The sequence below is a fragment of the Anoplolepis gracilipes genome, chromosome 3, assembly GCF_047496725.1.
Source record: "Anoplolepis gracilipes chromosome 3, ASM4749672v1, whole genome shotgun sequence".
NCBI classification, from domain to species: Eukaryota; Metazoa; Arthropoda; class Insecta; order Hymenoptera; family Formicidae; genus Anoplolepis; species Anoplolepis gracilipes.
Genome location: NC_132972.1, coordinates 13534545 through 13558151, shown reverse-complemented (window position 1 = coordinate 13558151; position 23607 = coordinate 13534545). Strand labels below are relative to the sequence as shown.

The 23607-nt window shown below is 29.2% G+C and overlaps 1 protein-coding gene across 6 annotated transcripts in view; it reads left to right on the top strand.

Moving 5' to 3' along the window:
• Task6 (TWIK-related acid-sensitive K[+] channel 6) overlaps positions 1-23607 on the top strand; it is a 96521-nt gene that overhangs the window by 47994 nt on the left and 24920 nt on the right. The window lies entirely within an intron of this gene.

The following is a 23607-nucleotide window of genomic DNA, read 5'->3' as shown; positions in this document are numbered from 1 at the left end:
TTATGCTCTCAGAGGGAAAAAATTTAATGAAATTTTTCTTTATGCGTTATTTGTGAATAATGAATTGTTCAGTCATGTCGAATAATCATTATTAATCCGGAGCAGAAAATGCTGATTTATTTTATTTATACAATGACATAAAGCACATTGAAACTGTTAAGTTGGCCGTTTTCATATTATATGAAGATTTCAGTTCTGTCAGCTCTTGATATTTATTCATCTGTTGTTATCATTAAAATTTGTTAACCTTAATTTTTAATCAGAAATTATCTTTATTTACTTTTATGTTTTATTTAATCATTTTTTATTAAAATCCATAAGGGTTAATATACACGATTTTTTAAATTAATATATTAAAATTGTATTATCTATATTTCGATTTAAAACAAATTTGTCAATCTTTAAATATCATAAATCATAAAATAATGTCCTGTCGTTATAAAACGAAAAAATATAAAAATATAAAATTTGAATGATATACGACATGTATTATGACCGTGTGAATAATAAAATATTTATAATATGTATAGTATATATATACATAATATGATTTTTTTAGAGCAAAATGTGTAACATGGTAATTCCACTTAAATATTTATATATCTTTTCCATACTTTTTTATATCTAAAATCATGGAAAGTGTAACGGGTAAATATCTTTGAAATTTGAGAGATATTATGTACTTTGGATCTCTATATTTCATGTGAAGATTTAAAAATATCTGTGTACCTTTTCCATATTGACCAAATGGCTAAACGGATTATATCCATCTATGTCAAAAAATTACGGAGCTGACCTAGTTGAGCGGTTTGCAATTGCAGCAGGTATCACTTTCGATTTGAAAATACTCGTATAGCTTTTTTGAAAATTCTCATCAAAATGAAATATCATATTATTTTACCAATATATAATATGTCTGTTTTAAATAACAGAGGAACATGAATATTAAATTAATCGTTTAAATTTTTTTAAATTGTGTAAAATACAATATATTAAGGAAAAATTATTTTTTATAAAAATAAAAAATCTAATTTTTTTATCATTATTATTTTAATAATAATCCATAGGCAAGTAAATTGGATATATGTATATATTCAAACAGAATTTACTAAAATTTAAAATATACTATTTTTCGTATCTTTATGAGATTTTACTGTAATCTATCTTTTTTTTCAAGCGCGTAATTTTAGATTTGTGACACTTTTAGTGTAACAAATCTAAAATTACGCGTTTGAAAGAAAAAATAGATTACAGTAAAAGTTTACTTATATACTTGAAATAAACTAAAAAGATAACTAAAATTTAAAGACATTTTACTATGTTCAAATCGAGAACATGTTCATGATAACATTTCTCCTCTTTAATACGGCCTTTTCCATTTATTTTCGTATATATATCTTGATATCATCTAGTTAGATTTACTGCCAAAATCGAAATGACACAGTCGAGGCGTATAAACCTCATCTTTCGCCGAGATCCATTAGATTGTTGCGAAGGTACGAACCACCCACAATATCGTGAGAAAATTTGTTCTCTCGTCCCTTACATACCTTTTTTATATAAGATATGCTTTTACGATATTATGAATAATGTTTGATGGAATTTTTGAAAATAAATATATATTTTTATTGCTAACTGCTACTTCAACTGTAATAATAAAATATAATTATAAATTAAACACAATAATTTTATTGCTTATTAAAATTAAATACATGTGACAATGCACGCACGCAAAAATAAAAATATAAATAAATTGTTACAAAAGATTATATTCTGTAAATAATTTAATGCAATCATAATTTTTTTTACATGATATGCATTTAGTTATATGAAACAAGTATATCGAACGCAAATATATGTGTAAGTGTATACGTGTAAATCAATGCATCAACGCAATGAGAATTTTTCTATTCTTAGACCCTCGACATTCTATTATTTTATACGTATGTATGTGTGTAACAGTGTGTGCCACTTATTTTTAAATTAAGAAATTAAGACATATGTATAACTGCATGATGCTTTATTCGACTTTTTATTTTACTTTTATAATTTTTTCAAATTTGATTATAAAATATTTTTGCACAGTCGAGAAATGTCGCAGAAAATAAAAGCATAAACAGCTCTTGTTATAGTCTAAGGATCAAATAGGTAGATTTGCTCTGATATATATAAAATATTTTAAGTCGATGATATTTTTGGATATGTTGAAACGTAAAAATCTTCTCTCAGTTGGATTTAGTTCAGGAATTTTTCGATTCCATATTTGGGGAATGTGAAATGTCCATTTTATCCTTGAGACGGTGTTCCCGATACGGGTCGGTCTTTCGGGACAAATCTCGATTTTGATGCTCGGCTTATTCTCTAACAGACGATCTCGAGTCTCTCTCGAGTCGGCCGACTAGATGCACGATTTGATAGTCCTCTCGGCCGCCCCTTGGGATGTCCTTTCACTTTTACCCCGCGATCGATCCGACCTACGCCCCTATGCACGGCTATTTGCGGGGCCCGAGTGCGGGACGGAACAGAAGAATCTCTCTATATGCACGTGTTCACTGCTCCGTGACATTTCAAAGTTCACATATATATATAATATATATAGTTCATTATATTATAGAAATGTGTTAACGAATAATACTAACTTTTATCCGACATCGAATAATAAGATAGATATTTCAAATAACGTCACGCACACACGCACACATATTTATTTAAAGTCGAAAGATACGTTTTACATTACAATAATATACTGTTTAATAGCTCTTTGAGTTCAAGATATTTGATGAATTGACGATATTTTATAAATATCGTGTAATTAAATAACACGTAATTGCTATATGTTTCAATGTTTTCAAAGGGAAATAGTATTTTTTGCAAGAACATGGAAAATATTTGTATCTTATTTAAGATGATACACATATTCTTGATATATTTGCATAATTTGTGTGTATTATTTTGCACAACTAATTTACATGGCAAAAATAAGAAAAAAATTTTATTCTATAATTTGAAAGTATATTTTTAATAAAACGATTACAAATATAACCATATATATATATATATATATATATATATATATATATATACACACACATTTTTTTAATCGCTTAAATTAATGCACGCTGTACACGATAATTCACAATTGTCTTGATTTCAAATATCGAGTATATAGTATCTGCATTCGAGAGCATCAAATAACAACCACCATTAAAAGTGTCGATACGCAATTTCCTGCGAAAACACGTCGCCGACGCCGGCGCCACCACATGTCGGGAAAATCGGCGGAGAAATATCGGAAAATGTCGACGAGGTCGGCAGGCGGTGTAGGCGAGGAGGCAGGACAGCGGAATGGAAGGACGCTCGTTCCAGGAGCACTTCTCCCGTCCGTCGTGACCGCGTGGAAGGCAAAGAAAAAAAAAGTTGCCTATTTATAAACCATTAGCGGAGAATGAAGTTTAATCAGGCTCACGACGCCCCTCGCTCTATCTCTATTTATTGCTCCTCGGTTGATCAATACATTAAATGTTAGGATACCGCCATCGCTGTCTTATTTGAGCCGGAAAGAATTTTGGTTAATTGCTCATAAAAACTTTTGCGCGCACGTTACAAGGATTGACCTAGCTACGTTTTTTAGACGGCATGGCATTATGTTCATCCTATTTCTTTCTTTTTTACATATTTTTTTGTCGTATATTATCCAAGAATAAAAGTTCTAAACTGGGTCTTAGAGTAAAGCGATTGCTTAGGTATCTATTTGCTAGGTAAATGTTTATCTGTTATTTCCAAAGATGGATATTTTAGAGAGACTATCTTGGTGCTTCAACCTAAAACACTCTTTGTAGCTATTTAAAAAAAAAGGGAGAGGAATGTGCCAGCGATCCGTGATTTATTGCTAAATATATCCTACATCTCCCTCATGTGTTGAGAATGCTGCATTCTATATATCAAACAAGTAAGAATCCAAATAACTGTTTAAACAAATTAATCAATTCTGTTTAATTAATAATAACTTAAAACTGTAATCAAGAGGAGATTAATTACGGAGAAAATTATTTGCCAAATGAAATGGAAATTGGCGATAGAAGTAATTCCGTGATAATTAAAATTACGACAATGGATATTTTCTTTGTCTTTGTGTCAATTTATAATTCCCGAGCAATGCACATTTCTTTTTTTATTATTTCACTTTTTCTATAATATAAGAATGAGAGGAGAGAATCAAGTTATATATAAATTACGTTATATATCGCTATAAATTATGTCACGTTAGGCTATATTTGTATTTGATCCCAGCCGTGTTTAACTTATATTTAGACGCTAGCGTGATATAAAATGGTGTTCTCTGTTAATTTCAATTATCATTAGCTTCATGTGTTATGAATGCTGTATATAAACGAGAATGTAAAAATAGGGATAGTTTTAACACGATGAATCCATTTACATAACGAATCTGTAAATTGTAGAAGTAGCATACTATCTAATTAAAATTTATATAGGAGGAAACTCGCGTTTTCGCGCTCTTATATAACATTTTTTAATTAGTATACATAAAAAAGATTTTGTTCTTCGGTTAAATTTAAACAAATGTGATGAAACAAGATGTTAAGAATAGTGAATGTGAAATAATTCTTAAAAAGTTGCGCAGCATTCTATTAAGAAATTATTGTTTATTAAAAGAAAAATATAAATTCAATTAATTGAGATTTCAAAGAAAATTAAGTTAATTGGAAGATTATGTAGAGCACAAATGCAATTCTTCCATCACTCTTCAAAAATAGTTAATATCCATGTTCTCTTGGGATGTATATTCAATATTATATTCGGGCGATACGATTAATTATTAGATAATTAATATATACAATTAATTATTATATAATTAAATAATATCTTAAACTTCTTTTAACATTCGATATGATTAAGACTCGATAAAAGGGCATCATGTAATCATTAAATTTAAAAATGTGAACAAAAAAAGATTTTTATAGTACATAAAGACATGTTTATGAGAATTTTTTACATACACACATCACACTTATGTGATATCTATTTGTTTGCTGAATTGAGAAATGACTAATGATTGTCGTTAATATCAATGTCAATAATGTGAGGTATTTTCAAGATAATTCCTGTTCGAATCGATTTGCATGGAACATGCTAATTTTAAAATATTATATTCTGGAAATAAATTGTATCACATTAGTTTCGAGTAATTAAAAGTTAAATAAAAAATTATATGTAAGATAATAATAAATTTTACTTAATTCTCTCTGAAAACATCTTTACGAAAGAATCGCTAAAAATGCCATAGAATTCGAGACATAGTGTTTAAAAATTTTTTTTAATTTGTATCAAACAAAAATGTATTGTGCAATTATTCATCAAAAACTCAAAAGATTGCTTTAAGATTAATATGTGTGGTTAATATTTTCGAAAGATTTCCTGTAAAGTTAAAGAAAATAGAATATTATTTATTCGAAGAAAGTGGAAGACAACGTAACGATAATCTTAAAAAAAATAGATATCAAAAAGTTGTGTTGTAAAATTACAGAAGTACTCCCACTTATTGTTAGCTAGTTTCTACATAATGAATTTGCATGAAACCTTTTATAATCTCAAGAACGGAAGTGCGCTGTAATGTCACACAAACCACGCTTGCTTGAAAGTCGAATGTTGCAAAAACCTGATCTCATGGCTGACATGGCTCGAGTCACATTCTATTTACTGACAGTAATAACCGACAGCATATGATTATAGCCCACGAAGTCTAAAAAGTAGTTCTAAAAGCTTTCTGAGAACTATTACCTAAAGTGTCAGATCTCTAAATCTTACTTTGGTAACGAATTTATGAGACTTGAACGAATAATACGTCATGCTGAGCTGCATATTTCTTATAGGGAAATATTTTTTTAACACTTGTAAACTATTATAAATGTAATCTTTCACGGTATATAACTCAAATATTTCTAGATGTTTTCTTTTTTGGCTTTTTTAATGCTTCAAGATTGCATTTATTCTATATTGTATTAAATTCTCTTTACATATAATAATAAGAAAATGAAGCAAAACAATAAGAAGGAATATTATCTTAATAGAAGACCATCATATCATAATCTCTTTTATTCTTGTTTGAATCTGATTAATCGAATGAACCTATCTTCTCAACATGGCTTAAATTTCAAAGTAAATTATTAGTATCCGAATGGTAAGCAGCATTACAGTAGAGTATCATTCTGACGGTTATTTAGTTGGCAGCTGCCGGGGGTAAGAAGTATTTTCAGAGTATAGCAGCGCGTCGATCCGCAGCAGAAACGGCGACGGCTGGGTCGCGAGAGCGGGCGAGGGTGGTTGTATATTTAGCTGTAAACTTTTATACACCGGGGTGGTACACCGACCGCCCCTCGTGACCGCCGCAGCTTATACGGGGCTCCACGGTGGCGATGGGCGCTGGGGTGGAGGGGGGGAGGGCGACCGAGGTTCTATTTATAGAAACGGCGACCTATATATAGCCCGTCGCGGGCTATGCATAGCTTCAACTCACCCCGGCCCAGTCATCCCCCTGGCCCCCTCTCCCCAATCTCTGCGTCGACCGCCGACCCCCACGTCGCGAGCGCACCGCTCCGCACTGCGAATGTTCGGGGGTGGGAACGTTCATGGATGCGCAGGGGTGGCAGCGGGGGTGCGACGTATGGCATCGTGGTGTTGTACGCGGTGCAGGCAGGTTCAATGAAACCAGGCCACACCATCCCCTCCGCGCGCTCAGCGCGCGCGAGACTTCTCTTACGTAGAAATGCATCCCCCATTCAGCTCTCCCGGTTCTCGAGGCACGTTTGCGCGCGCGAGAACGGCGATGCGACTTTTCCGTTGCGGCGTTTCCGGTGTCCACCACCAATGTTAGTTGGAATATCCCTTCCGAAAATCAGCTTTCAATTTTGAAGAAAAAGAGGATGTTTGTTCAACCTCTCTTGTGCAGGACATTTCTTGTTTCGAATACGTAGATGCCCCTTTGTTCCTCTTTTAATTTCTGCATAAAGTTACGATGAAAGAAGCTGTAAAGCGCGCGTTAATAACAATCTTCTATTATAAAACATAGTTGTATGTGTAATAAAAAGTAGAAAAAGTAAAAAATTGCGAGTGTAGAGAGCCATATTTATATTTATATAATTTTCTCTCTATTAAATTTCATTTAATATAATTGTATTATATTGATAACTTTTCATAAAATGATTATTAACAGAATTTTAATAGAAAGAAAATGATCGCGTATTACATTTATCTTACTTAATTTCCTTCTTTCTTTTATATACTTTTATTCCTTTATATTTTTAATCATATTTTTATCTTTTTTATTTTAAATTACAGTGTTTTATAGGTATGCATGAATAAATATTATTGGGAATAAGATATAAAAAGACTCTCCCTCTCTTTTTCCATTTTCCGCTTTATACTTGAGCTCTTAAAAAAGATGTCTTATATTAAGTACTTCCCCCCACATTTGCAAGAAACTTCCCTGCTACTTATATCCAAGCGTCCTTTATCGAGTTAAAACACGTGTGAGAATGCCGATAACGCCTTCCGATACAACGTATCATACCACGTGCTACAATAATTGAAGAATTCTTAAGTGCTCCTTGGATGTATGTACGTAAAATGAAACTACGCATCCGTAACTGTCACGAGCATTTCGCAATCGAGCCATTATTCGACGCGTTAAGATACGAAAATATATTTTTATTACTCGACGCATCTTCGCGTACGTTCTTGTTGGTCGTAAATACCAATCGCGACTTACGGGCGTTGTAAAAGATGCGTATAAAGCGTGAACGCGGAATGTAGATGTTCGTAAAACACTTTTAACGGCCATCGTTAAGCCGATGAAGTAGGCTTAATATCCGTTCGGAAAATGACGTCGTTTTAATAGAACAATAAACGCTGCTCGAAATAAGATAGATTTAAGTGATTATTTTACGCTTTCTGTGCGAATTTTATATATGAGTTTTGTAAAATCGTAGATAATTATATTGTACCAGGTGTAAAACTTATCATCATCATGCTTGTGTGTTGACGGTGAAAGATTTTAATAAAAAAAGGAAAAAAGAAGCTTCTCTACACATGTTGGAAAAGCTTTTTATATGATGGACTATCTGATCGTGTTAAAAGTACAAGTGTGGTAAACACGTCATCGTTAATTACGTTGTACTACACGTATTATAAATCGTGTCGCTATTCTTGTCGGTACATCATCTTATCTTTCATTCAGCTTGCATTACAAGGCACATATTTTAGTGGAAGATTAGTTACGGTATCGTTCATTAGTTTAGACAATGGATAACAATGTTACGCTGATACGCGCCTGTAGACAAATAGCCATAGACGTAAGACTAGTTGCATCCTAATGAGATTTAAATTTATTTCAGAATAATTAATTTTGTTTAATTATAGAATTATAACTTCATCGAATTGAATAAAAAAGGTAATAATGAGAGATAAATTACTGTTTCAGGAGTTAAATAAAATTTGACTATCCATCAGATTTTATAAAAATAATCCTGTGTGTGAAATTAAAATATTAACTATCAATAATAAATAATACATCATTCTTTAGTTTTTTTTTAACACGATATATTGTAACTTTATATTTACATATATACTTAATTACTTAATTATTATAATTATTACAATGATTTTATTATTATTATAATAAAATTACTGACACTCTTAAAGGAAAAATATTATTTATAATACTTAAATTTAATATGGATAGTATAATTTAACTTATTAATAAGATTAATATTCAAACAAGCTTTATTATAATGTCATGTATTTGATTTTATATAATGAAAAAACAAACGAGACTTCTTTGTCTTTATGATTCTCTTAAGCATAGGATTTTATATTTACTATAGTCTCTTTAAACGGCAATTACACTCCCCTCGGTGATAATATATATTCTCGTAACTGTATTATGCCGAAAATACGAAAATATATAATAGGAAGTCGTTAGATTTACCGTAAATATGGTTTACGCAACGATCTACTTCTCTCACTTAAATGCGATTACTTTCAGTGCCAAAGCGAATCGTTTTTAGATCATTTGGTCGAAATCGCCAGCGCGGTTATAGCGCAGTGTTGTCACTTTCAGTTGATATACGCAATCTTGCGCGTATAGGATTCTGAAATACAATTAATCTAGGTCACGCGACATAAGAACAATTTCACATAAGATGGAGTAGTAATTAATTGTTTATCTTTTATCATTTTTTTTTATTTGTTCTTAATACCGAAAGACTTGTATAAAATTTTGTAACTACGATATTCTACATCGAATTTCGTAGTACTTGTGAATCCTATAATTAAAACTTTTCAAATTGCTTTGGCTTTTAAATAATTTAGATTAAAGAACTTTATTGTAATTATTTTAAATTTATTTATTATATATTATGCATAGTTGATATTTTGTGTCATATAAAAAGTGTACTCCATTATTTATCGTAGAATTTTTTATAATTTTTAGATAATTAATATGTAACATTCCGTGAAAATATAGTGAATAAGCGTGTGCCTGTAGATTGACTGACGACCTGGCCTTAAAGCTCCTTCTATATGTCGCACAGGAACGATCGTAATTGTTCGATTCCCTAAGGAAATCTGCAGCATTTTGCGGTAAATATCACGGCAACTTATTGTCCATCGACGCGATCAATTGCAAGTCAGACGATTGCGGTTACGGTAATAATAATGTTTGAGAATAATTTTTCTGAAAGAAATATAGAAAATGCAAGACAATTAATTACATGCGATATCTATGCATTTTATATTCTCATAAAAAAATAGTAATAAGTCTAGCAAATATAAAAATATCTTAATATGTTTAATGTATTTTCCTTGTTCCGTTTAACGCTTGAAAATTTTCTCGCGACGTAATAATTATACCTCGCGTGTTTTTTTTCACCGACCTAAAACTTTTCAGTGCGAATTCTCGCAATGCGCGTTTGACGCGACGATAAGGCCGGAATAATGTTTTCTCGCATGCGTGCGTACGTGTGTACGTGCGAATCGCCAAGCGCGCGCGCAGACAGAAATATATGCATATAAATGCCATTGCTTAAATACATAACTAGTGCGAAATAGCCAGAACGGATGTTATTCCAGGGTCGTACGCGCGCATGCATATGCATCGCCGCCACGATTAATTGGACGCGATCGACTTGTGTATTTCGGTCATCTTCGTTTTTGTCGCTATGCTATATTTTATCACCTCGATAAATCGAATCAAATTATACCTTAATGTATTATGTCATCGCGCTTTTGCCACATTTTTGTTTAATATGCACATCAATGACCTTTTTTTTCGATCTGAAAAAGTCGCGACACGCAATGATTTCGTTTTTCGATACGTTTTAAATTGAAAACATGCATAATACCGGGCTTCATATCGCGGTTGGAATGCTGCTTTTTTACCAGTTTTATAAGATCGTGAAAAATATAATATATATTGCATCCACAGACTATATATATTGTGTGTGTATATAAGTATTAAAAATATAATTTTTAACAATATTTGAAAAGTTGCTACCTTCTCTGAACAATTAATTTTTAGAACAAAAAATTTTTTAAATTTTTATCTCTGTTTTGAAGATTTTTAATTTTATAGTTATAGAATATGTAATTTAATGTGTAATACAATTATTTTACATAATGTAACTTTTCTTCATAGAAGCTATTATTTATATCAAGTAACTCTGTATCTCACACAGTTATACAATACACAAAATTTATCTATAATATATCGTAATACATTACTATAAGATTATATATGCAATGGGTGTTGCAGCTTTATCTTAAAAATTATTTGAAAATTGTTTAAATATTATGTATTGATTTTCATTTCTTATGTTCTGCTCACAAGATTTGAATAAAATTTTGTTACTGGAGGTAACAATACATTGAGAGAATACTGCACACACACCACACACACACATACATGTGTGTACATATATGTATATATATATATATATATATATATATATACAATATATATATATATACATATATACATACAGACATATCGATATGGAATGAGAATTAATTCGACGAGCCACGATCGATAGCGAATTTGAGTCCGTTTAATTACGAGAGATAATAGCATCGTCCTCTATACGCTTTCCTCTTTACTTGTCTCGTCTCATTCATCGACTGTTATTTACCTATTCTGTTCTATTTGAGCCCGGAGGAAGTTTGATCGTGTATATATGTGAAGATTCAATTCATTGCAGATCGCCTCGATCGAATTATGCGCTCGCATCTCGTTAGTTGTTATCTGCGATAGGCGGATATTAATAGTTTAAACTTTAGCTATATTGGAACGGAAAGATTTTACTTTCAAGTTTTCATTTTATTTATGATAAATAAGGTTTCTTTTTATTTCTAATCATATAAAGTTATTGCAAAGTACATCTGTTTCTTTTGTTGTGATTTTATATATATATATATATATAATTATATTTAACTCTTTTAATATTCTACAAAATTTACAATTTATCAGAAATATATAAGATGCAAAAAATCTTCAAACTTGTTGACTTTAAAATAGATAAAGGTATTACAGTTCTCTTTGTAGAGAACATGAGGCTATTTAGATCAGTACGAGCTTTCCGATCTTTTCTACAGTTGTCACGTAAACGATTGTGCATCTGTCGCGTGAAAGGAAAACTGTTACGCGTGGGAGTTGAGAAAGGTGGAGTCGTAGGTGGTAGCGAGAAAACTGGTTAATATACGTGTCGGTATCTCGATTGTCGCAGTAGGAAGATAGATATTTATCGTTTAAGCTTTTTCATGCAATAATAATTCAAATATTTTACACTTTTTTTTATATTTTTCAGTAGGCTTAATTGCAACTACATTGCAACAACAATTACATTGATTCTTCACTGCGTTTTAATAAATTTTAGTAGAAAACTTTTTCAGAAAGAGATAGAGAAAGAAACAAAGCGCTTGTAACGCGTCTGATTATAATCAATCGTGTAATAAAAAAGACTACGAAAAGGCTAACCTCTTTCTTTTCTCTCTCTTTATAAAAAGTGAATTAATATCAAATGTTCAAGTAAAACAGGATAAGGCGTTTCGACACACAGTTAGTAAGATTTATTTGCTTTTTCTTACTATTTAGTATGATAATAGGTTACTCCAATATATGTAATATAGAAATTATTTTCGTTTTCTTTATATTCTTTTTCTATCTTCTTAAGCATATTATTATTAATATTATTATTTGAATATATTAATCCTTATATTTTGGTTATTTTCATCTGTGATTTTTTAACGTTAATTTCTTGAACAGTCGTGGAAAATAATATATTTAACTAAATTATTTTTTAAATTTATTAGTCTAGTTTTTCTTACTTAGAAGGATCAAGAAGGTATATAAATTTTGTCAATTTTCTAGTACACTTTTATATATTAATGAACACAGCGAAAATACACTGACCCATCTGTACCGTTAAAGGATGCCAAAAATAACAGTGCGGAGTAAGGATTAATTTAGCGCGAATAAATTATATAAAAATTGGATACATCGTACAATAATAATATATTATTTTACCTGTCTATATCTTTATTAGTGCATAATATATGAGCTAATTTCTCATGTTCGAAAAAAAAACTTTCTTTGCGTATTTTTCATTATCCTTACGAAAAATTCTACTCAATGAATAAGTTAAACAAAATGACGTCGTGTTTTTTTTTTATTTTGTCTCGCGTTATTTTTTCTCGTCTCATTTACCTCGAAAAAATAATTTGAATATTTAATTAATATATAAAATGAAGAGCTCACGGACATTTTGAAACAACTAACGAGTACACTCGCGTTACATGCGCGATGAACAGCTGTACGTCGGGTAATACATATGTCAACATGTGTACATCCATTAATCAGCAGGTTACTACAACAAATCAGATATAATAATAGAATTGCAGAGAGAGAGAGAAGGAGAGAGAGAGAGAGAGAGAGAGAGAGAGAGAGAGAGAGAGAGAGAGAGTTTTTATAGAATCATTATTATCATTTATATATCTTGAAATAATTGTAAACTACACATTTATTTTTAAGTGATATTAATATTAATATAATTAAAAAAGATAACTATTATTTAGGATTTTTTATTTTATTTTTAAAAAAATTATTTTTTAATCCGTGATAAATCTTATCTCTTTTCTGAAAGTATATTATAATACTAATATGTTGATTAAAAGTGATATTTAAATTTAAAATATGTAACGTATATATTTGTATTATTTGTGATTGTTAAAGTAATTCATTATGCTGTATGAATTTAGCACAAACAAAGAAATAAAGTGCAAGAAATATTAAGTACTTTAAATTTTTTTAATGTGTGTAAACTGTATATATTTTACTCTTATCTTTAACAAGCGTTTAAATGTGTTTTTTTAAGCGAGAGGAAAATATGCAATTAAAAACGTGGAACATATTAATTCTGAGAAAATAACGGTGCTTTCTTTCATTAATTTCTATTTTAAACCTATATTCATAGAAAAAAGAAATATTTTACATATTTTCAAATTTTTTATGATAATTGATATTAAAAAATACAGTTATCAGTATATTAAAGCTCATGTAATAAAACTATATAAAACATGTACAATAATGAGAATAATAGAAATATAAAAAAATTATGAGAAATAAAATATAAACATAATATATATAAATATACATATTATAAATTATTTTATCCAAATAGTTCTTTAATTGCATAGAATCTATGTTATATGTATATATATATATATATTTCGTATTATGGAAGTAGCTCCTTGAAGCCAGTGGATAAATGAGATTTCATCATCGAAAGATTCATCTTGCAAACTGCATTTTTTAACGCGAAATATCAATCCTATCTTAGTGATTGCAGTATGTTTCGCACATACAGAGTAGATTTCGAGGCAGACGTGCAGAGATGTATCGGCATGCGGCGATGGTAGTAGTATTAGTACTGGGGAAGAGACTCGAAGCATAGGAGGTCTATACGGCCGCTTCGGTGATGTAGCCAGCTCGAAGCATGGTGGTCGTGTGCCGCAATGCGGCTACGTTATCACACCATCGAACCTCATCTCCTACGTGCGCCTTCTCATTTTTATATGTTACCGCGGCTATCATCAATAGCCGCTGAATTAGGCTCCGGAAATCGTTTTCATTTTCTACGCGGCTCATTAGTTTTGCCTCGAGGCTTTCCTAGTCTCGATGTTTCAACGGGCAATTGCAATTGCAACGAAGTGTACAGCAATAGCAGGATATATAGAGATGAGGCATTTTCTTTGAAATACAAGTTGTACATTGAAAACAAAATTAGAAAGGATGTGAACTTTATAACTATGATTACATTCTTAACTTTTTAATTGGAAATGATTAAAAAAGTAGGGAGTTTTAATTTTTTAATAGTAATATTAGATGAAGCTTAAATAAAAAATGTATAATTTTAATTCTAGTAAAAATTTAAATTTCTTATGAAGTGCTTATTGCATATAAAAAATTAGATTTAACAATTAATTGGAAGAATAATTACTTGTTCTATTAAATGCGTATTTATTATTTAACTTGTGTCTACTTAATAGGATGATAGATAGTTTTGTCCTTCTTTATGCCTGTGAAAGCTACAAAGTTTTAATTTTATTAATTTATGTTGATAGATTAATAAATGACACACAATTTTTTTCTAACAATTTTAATCATCTAATAGCTTTTCGATTAGTAATTCAATAATATATTAATCTCAAACATTCTTATTTTATCACGCTCTTATTTTATTATATAGCTATATCCATTCTTTGCCAAGTTATAATATTCTAAACTTTTGGGCGAATAACTCATTCATAATTCGATTGGTCTTACTGTACACAGAAAAAAAGTGTCAAATCAAAACTTATACACTCATATAAACGCGTTCATTGTTTCATATGTACGCAACAATTTATAATCTTGTTAAAAGAATTTAAAAATCTTAAATTTCAACAATATTATAATCTTATTTCAATACTATAATTGTCATTTCAAGAATAAAATAATTATTTTAACCCTAAGAAAATTATAATATTTGATTTGATCATGAATTATTTTCTATCCAACATTTTTTTCTCTTCCATTCAAGAAAATTATTCTTAAAGAACAAGAATATATTTTTCTTGGTTGAACTATATAAAATATCTTGATCCAAACAAATTTTCTTTATTTAACGCAATATAATCTCATTTCAAGATTTACATTTTGAAACTAAAGATATTGTCAAAATAAGAATATTCTTTTTTTCTGTGTAGTTATAGTTATACGCGAGTAGGTGTTAGTACGGAACATGATTCAACTGTTCTTTATTTGTGTATATCACAATACAAGCTCGACAATGGACTTTTCAACGACCTTAGTTTCTTAGCCACTGCTAGATGTATGTTCAGATAGAAAAGTCACAGTAAACTGAAACAAATTGTATTGTTTTTTAATACTAGAATACGTATGCCTGCAACGAAATACAATTGCTTTTTTATACTACTACTTCTATTAGCGATTTACGATTACAAAGGAGTACATTAAAATAATTAAATAAGAATTGGTTATTTTCACATATGTGTTGAAATAAAAATAAAAATTTACGATATAAAAAATTGATAACACTGTATTAAAATATTAACGATTTATTACTTTATAAAAATATATTGTTTAGAATTGTGATATTTATTTCACTTTTTAGATTATATACAAATTATATTCAACGATATATATTTTTAGATTAATAGACCTGACGTAGTGAAAGAATCAGTTTTTCATAAAATTCTTATTAACATTCATCTCATGAAACATTAAATGTATTGATAAGAAGACACGAAAAGATAGAAAGATAGAAGACTCGGATATAAAATTTGCTGTGTCCTAGTTACATGTATAAACGCTTCTCCGTTGAATTTGCTCGCGATATCTACTACACGAAACTGCGACATGACTGCAATCAGCGCGATCCACTTTTTTCAAGCAATCAATCCGTGCTTCGTTCGTTGAATTTATTTATTTACAACAGCTGCGCAATTTGTGCAGTCATTTTATTACAATTTTCATAGAGTTTCTGAGCGCTGTAGGCGTGCGCCACGTAAAATGAGTTATTGTTGTACTAAATGTATTGAAGTACTAAACGTATTTGTTCAACTCAGTGATATTTCTTGCCAGAAACTGTAAAATATCTTTTTTATCAAAATTTAATTAAAAATTCATTTTTTCTTCGGGTTGAAGGAGGTATGTTTATTACAGTATTAAATACAATATATATAATACAATATTTGAAATTAATGAAAATAAAGTTTTGTAACATATGTGTTAAAAAAAATTTGTTTTTTATTAGTTTTAGCTGAAAAATAATCAACATTTTAATATGTTTCTTTAAAAAAATTTGTTTTAATTTTCGATAAAGAATATTACTGTGTATTAAATCTATCGCTGAGTACTGCATAAAATCAATTTATGCACCTCAAACATTGTGTATCAAAACGACTGCTCACTAAACACTAATGTCGTTACGGGATGTGTTGCGTTTTAATTAAAATTCAGCAGACAATTCGCTTATCGCTATCGAACCACATCGGTCCTATAACCGACATATGTTTTCGAATGTAGAAAAGCGTGATTTCAATATTGTTTGATCCATAATTTATCGATGCATCGTGGATTGTAGATTTATCTTATAGTTGCACACGTAACATTATTTATTCACTCGTTCAAACACAATTGATAATTCGACAGAAATTTATATGACAAAGGTTTTTATAAAATACATATTATTTATTTATTATTTATTTATTATGTTTTTTTATTAATTTTTTATATATTTAAAGATCTCTTAACCGCTCTATTTATTCAGAATCTTAATTACAATAATGTATAGTATATGTGTGATATAAATATGTAATATCTAATCTTGAACATATATTGAAACACATATATTTTTTTCTTAAAATATTTTATTACTAAAGTATATATTGCAAATAATGTGTAGCTTACCTGAATATTTTTGCATTATTGTAAAAAATAATATATATTAGTAAAAATTATATATATATTACATATATGCATGTGTGAAAATATATCTTAAAGAAAGTTATACACGTCGATAAGTCTCATTAAATATTAAATGCAGTATACACTTAAAACTTCAATAGTATGTGTTTACTTTTAATAGCGGAAATTGAACACACATCTGCGTATTTCCCATGAAAGTTATAGTTTACTAACATATATAACACTATAGATTTATTTCTTTTTTTTTACATTTTCTAACGTCTTAGAGATCATAGTTGAGCAGATTGTTGAGTATTTAAAATAATATCAATATCAATATGGTATCATAAGAGTTTGACTTACACTTTTTGTTAGATGGCTTACTATGAATTTTAGATGAAATATAAAAAATAATTGCAATTTTTTACATAAACACTTATTATAGAAACAAGATTTTTTTCAGATTAAAATAAAAAACACTATTATATCTAATAATATTGGCTTAAAATTAGTCTTAAAAAAATTATAACATGTTTTACTCACAACAATAGTTATTTAGAAACTACTTTTGTCATTTAAATGTAAAGCTAATATTTTCTGGATCAGAATTTTTTTGAAAAATTATGTTATAAATTTGATTAAATTCAGCACATAATCAAAAATTTGTGTTACATACTTGAGAAATAAGATCTTGCTTCCGGAAAATACTATTAAAATATGAATACTATTATCAATTTTATTATATTTTGCTAAGCCCTTTAATATAGTAAGGTCACGTGTTAATTTAATGGCGTTCTCTTTCTTAGATGTAACATTTCTTTTCTTTTTTTTTGTTTTGTTTTATCTTTTTCTTGCATATATTGCACGATAATACAATGGTAATTTTAACTTTACGTTCCGTATTACTAAACTTGTGTTTAACGTTTGAAAGAACACTCGGAATATCAATGAACATCTATCTGTATTACACTTCTTTTATCGAGAAACTCTTAGAACATTCCCACAGCGACCACTGCACCTGTTTTCAATCGCCGATATATCCGTACGATTAAACTATACGTATAGAAAGTAGATATACAATGGATACAGCAGATTAACAAAAAAACTGCTGAATTCAATTTTGTTGCTAAGTGAAAATATTATTTTAATAATATACATTTGTCTGTCAGATATTAATTATCTTTTATTTTAAAAATTATAGAGCTTAAAAATTTTTAAGGATTAAGGGATTTAAATCTTAATATTAATCTTTAAATATATGTTGTTGACCCAATTTCCCAATTGCTTTATTTGAAAACACAAGTTAATTTTTTAAATGCTCTTAATTTTACGTAGAAGATGTAATGCTTTAAATTAATGAAAGAATTATTATATATATATATTTATATACACAACTGTCTGAAACTGAATAATGAGTTTCGATCAATTTTTATAAATAACACAAACTGAATATTGGTATAAATTGTTTTAGTAATAATCAGCAACTCAAACAGTTTTATTACCTATTTAGTAAATTTCAATATGTGTCCATTAGCAGCATGGCACATGTCATAACGGAAATTTCAACACTCTTCAATTTCTACACTCGATGTAGATCATCTGGTGTGATTCCCAGAATTGTTTCTATAATTCTATCTCTGAGTAAATCTCTGATTTTCATGTACACAACATTTTTTACATGTTTCCATAAGAAAATTCGCCTAAATTATCATGAAACGTGGATCACAGATTTGTGCTCGGTTAAGACGCAATTATTTTCGTTTAACGATAATTCAAAAGAAATAATCTTTTTAAAGAAATAAATAAATAATTGTTTTATGTATAAATAAATAACACAGCCTACTAAGAATACTAAAAATTGTTGCAATTTCTACAGCCAGATTCGTATTGAATGCATAAAATTATATAAGAAATTACCTTTAATTTTCAAACCACTTTTAACATCCTTAATTTCGCAGGCTTTGTGTATCCTTGTACTCTTATGATTTCAAAAACTCATACCTTCTAATTAATATTTCTCGATGAGAAAAAATCGCACGTTGGCAAATAAAAATTGATTTTAAAATGGAGTATTTTAAAAATAAAATATCTGTATGAAATCATTGATTAAAATATAGCAAATAATTTGTTTTCTCTGCAATATTTTCATGAATATAGTTAAAATCATTTTTATAGTTAAGATCATTTAAGTTCATTTTGTTTCAAAAACTTGACATGATAGGTATTTTTTGCGACAAAATTCGTATTCGGCGCAGAAAATTACGTAGAAAATCATTTCTGGTTTTCAAACAAAACCTCGCAGATCTGTAATAATTACAAATATTTGAATGTTTTTATTTTTGAGAAATAATTTATATGAACAATTATAGATACAAAATCATATTTAGTGTTTATATGTATATATATGTATGTATATACCAGAAATGTGCGCATGCAGCATAAACTTTGGGTGCAGTGGACGCGGTGTCCCATAGCTGGTAAAACTACATTTACCGAATCCGGTGACGTACGCGGGGATACGGCTTTGACGTCATTGCGTGAAAATGGGCCACGGGGGGGAGGGCCTCCTGAGCCACCCTCTTTCAACTACCCCGCGACGCCTTGTCATCCTTCGTTCTGGTACGCGCCACAGGATCCTAAACGCCGCGCCATGGGACATTGAGTGCCGTGTACAATATGTACATGTACATATATATGTATGTGATATACACGTGTGTATTTTTACGTATATATATATGTACGTACATTCGTTGGAGACGAATGTATAATACTTAAGTAGTACGCAACGGGATTGAATTAAAATCAACATTCAGTGGAATTATTTAGTACAAACTTTAGAGTTTCTCGATCTTCTGGCGCAGAGTTATATAAATCAGTAAAACGGAGACGATATATTATAATATTTTAATGTAAGAACACAGTACCGTCTTAAGACTCTGCCAAGCTCTGACGAGATACTATTATTTACTTCTCCGTGAATTATTATTATCTCAAAATATTAGTTTTACGGATTGCGCGTATATCAGATTGAGAACATAAGATATCTCTGTAATATATATACACATATATTTTTTTTTTTTTCTTAAGAAAAATGATATGTCATCACACATCTTTAATCTATGCAGAATTAATATTCAATGCTGCATTTTGCATAACGGAAAAAAAATAACGCGATTATTGCATCAATCACGCATATAACGACATACATTATATGATTTATTAGCTTACAATTAATGTACAGTATATCATATTTTAATACGTGTTTTAGCAGTACTTCAAGGTTTTTATATGAGGTTTATATAGTGAATAATTAATTATTATTTTTAGTTATGTCGATATACTTTCTTCAATTATATTCCAAGAAAAACATAGTTAACATAGTTAAAATAGAAACAGGACACAAATCGTGCGTGATTTATTGATATTGATATGTATCACTGTCCCAGATTTAGATTTACTAAATGTGATTGATGCGATTTCGCATTTTATATTCACTTTATATGAGGCTCTCTGATAATATTACTTCGAATTGAGATTTAAATTGTCACATTTATTGCTAAATGCAGGATGTTGATATAAATTATTCATTAAAACAATATATAGTATTGTATTATTATATTTTATCTTTTATATTTGGCGAATACATTTCACTTTATCATTCTAGAATTATTCTACTAATAGTACCCTCTAGAAATCTCTTTACTAATAATAAGCATGTGTCAAACTCTTACCTTTTCTATGATCACATATAGCATACAATATGAATTATTACAATCTGGTATAAGCATGTATCTTGGAAAATTGTTAAATTGTTAAAAGAAGTATTATCGTTTATATCATCTAATAAGCGGCATATCTATATGTAGATTTTTGATGAGATCGATAAAGTTTCAAAATTGTGTGCAATGCATATTCGAGAAACGCGAAGCATCACACAGAACGAGCTTAAATGTTTTATCGAAATGGAACTTGATTACTAATTTCGGAGAGTAGCTGCAGCCTGCGTGGTCACGAGGCAATATCCTAAATATATCCGCCCTTCCATAGGACTACATGAAGGAGCGTTTAAGACCCTGATTGACTCACCGTCCTCAATGGAGATAATTCCAAAACTTCATTAAACAGAGTGGATCCCATTCTAAAGCGTAAATATCAGACATCAATATGATTTCACTGTAAAAATTGATAATGATAAAAAAAATGATGATACTGTCTGGTATATTATATATACGGATAATATGTCTGGTATAATATATATACAAATAATATAAAGATAATATAAGGATGATTGCTTGTTTTATTTTCGTATTTTTTGTCAGCTTATTTCACACTTTATTCGCTCTTGATCATTTAACTATGTATGTCTATCTTCAGTTACTATTTGTTTTCGTAATTTGTGATATTTTGTTATTTCTAATTTGAGAATGATAATAAATTCATTGGAATTATATAAATATAACATATAATTATATTTTAATCTTACATCTAGATTAAAATATCTAGACTAAAATAGAAATCGAAAAAATAACGGAAAAACAGAGATATAGAAAATTATTATATTTGTTGTTATTTGTATAATATATAAATGAGATAAGTTTTCAAAATAACTTCCATGTGTGCATTTTAATTTTTAAATGTGTGTGTAAAGCTTAAAAGTGATCATAGACTAACATTATCGCAGAATAAATATTGTGATAGTGATAATTCGCTATTAAAAGATGCACTAATGATAGGAAGAAGTTATTTTCTTGTTACATGACAGGGGAAGTTAAAGTTTGCCGTGAATATATTGGTTTAAGCACTCTATATATAACCATGAAATTTTCCTCACAAAATTCACCCGTTAATAAAAGGATAAAGTCTATCCATACAAACATATAGGTAACACATTGAAAATTGGCACGAACATCATATGATGAACTGATTTTGAGTGAATTCGACGCATCAAAACGTAAAACCTAAATAAACATGTATCTAGAAAAGTATCATTTTCAAGTTAATCTTTCGAAGTGCTTGACAAACCTAAGATAAAATGTGTTTGCAAACTCGAGGAAGAAATTCTGATTTCCTACAGTTTGTATAAATAATATGAAATATATATATATATATATATATAAAATTATTTTTTTAATAATAATAAAAATATTAAATATAATCTCGAGAAACAAAATTGTTTACTTAAAAATAAGTCGACTTTACTATTCCATTTCATTAAAAAAACATCAAATATTTGTTTTTTATTTAATAATTTCTATTTCTTTCTAATTAATTAATATAAAAGTGTTTCTGAATAACTGATTTCTTACAAAGAATTTATATTCTACAGCGAATTTTTTTAAGGCAATATTTTAATAGATTGTTTCATTCTTTAGATAGTTTAATTCTTTTAATATTTTACATTGTTAGAACTATCAATAAGTAATCAAATTTCAACGAAAATTCGAAAAATTTTCAATTGATAATTATTTTGGAATCCAATGAAAATTCACGGGTTCTGATTAATGTCACCATAAAGATCGGTAGCAATTTCTTATATTGTGGTCGTGAGGCTATCAATGTGTATCTGTACAATGTATTTCATCTACTCAGATGTTTCTGCCAAATACAGATGTGTAGGCATGCGTGTCGTTTTTTACTAGAAGTCTTCCGAACCGCGTAGACATAAAAAATTACGACGCACCCCTCGAATCCCTCGTGCTTTGACTTTGTGTGCGTGAAATTGATATATGTATTTCGACGAATTCGCTCTCGTGCTTCGCTATGTGAGGGAGAGATCCATTGGAACTTTTAGTGGGTCAGTGTATGTGTGTGTATATGTATGTATTGCTTGTGTATAATTTATTTCATTTTTCGCCCTACTTGTGACAAGCTCTTGAAATTCTTGTCTTTCGGCTGATGGATTATTTTTTCCACCCTTCGCGTAAGTACCAATTAATGATATGACGACTGAGTTAAATTAAAGGATTTGTACAAATTGCGAAAGCTACGTTAGGTTCCATTCCCTGTAAGAAGCTCGGTTCGTAGAATTCAAACAAGTCTCTGCTAGTAATTAACGTAAGGACTGTAACTGACGAATGACTGTAAATGACGATGGATGGTCGAAACACGAATTTTCCATCACAAGATCCGATTTACTGAGCGTTGAAATTATTGCTATATTAATCTTAGGTTAATCCATTTTCTTTAGACATTAACTTATTGTTAAGTCTGGAATAATTTATTATAAGCAATAATCAAATTAAATTTCGGCTAAATAAAAAATGTATACATACGCATTTTATAATTTAGATTTGAGTGAAATTATTTTAGAAAGAAGTAGAAGTTATATATATGAATTTAATATTCCCAAGATAAAGAGACAATAAAAAAAAACGTAATAAAATTAGATATATCGATAATTAAAATCAGAAATATTTTTTGTAATTTCGTAATTAACGTTTTTTATTATTATTTCTAATGTTGTGTACTGTCAAAATTTTATTGCATTACGATAAAAAATAATTTATAGTTTGATTTTATTTAAAACTCAATACTGATGTATTTTGTGAAACTTATAAAAGTATCTCTCT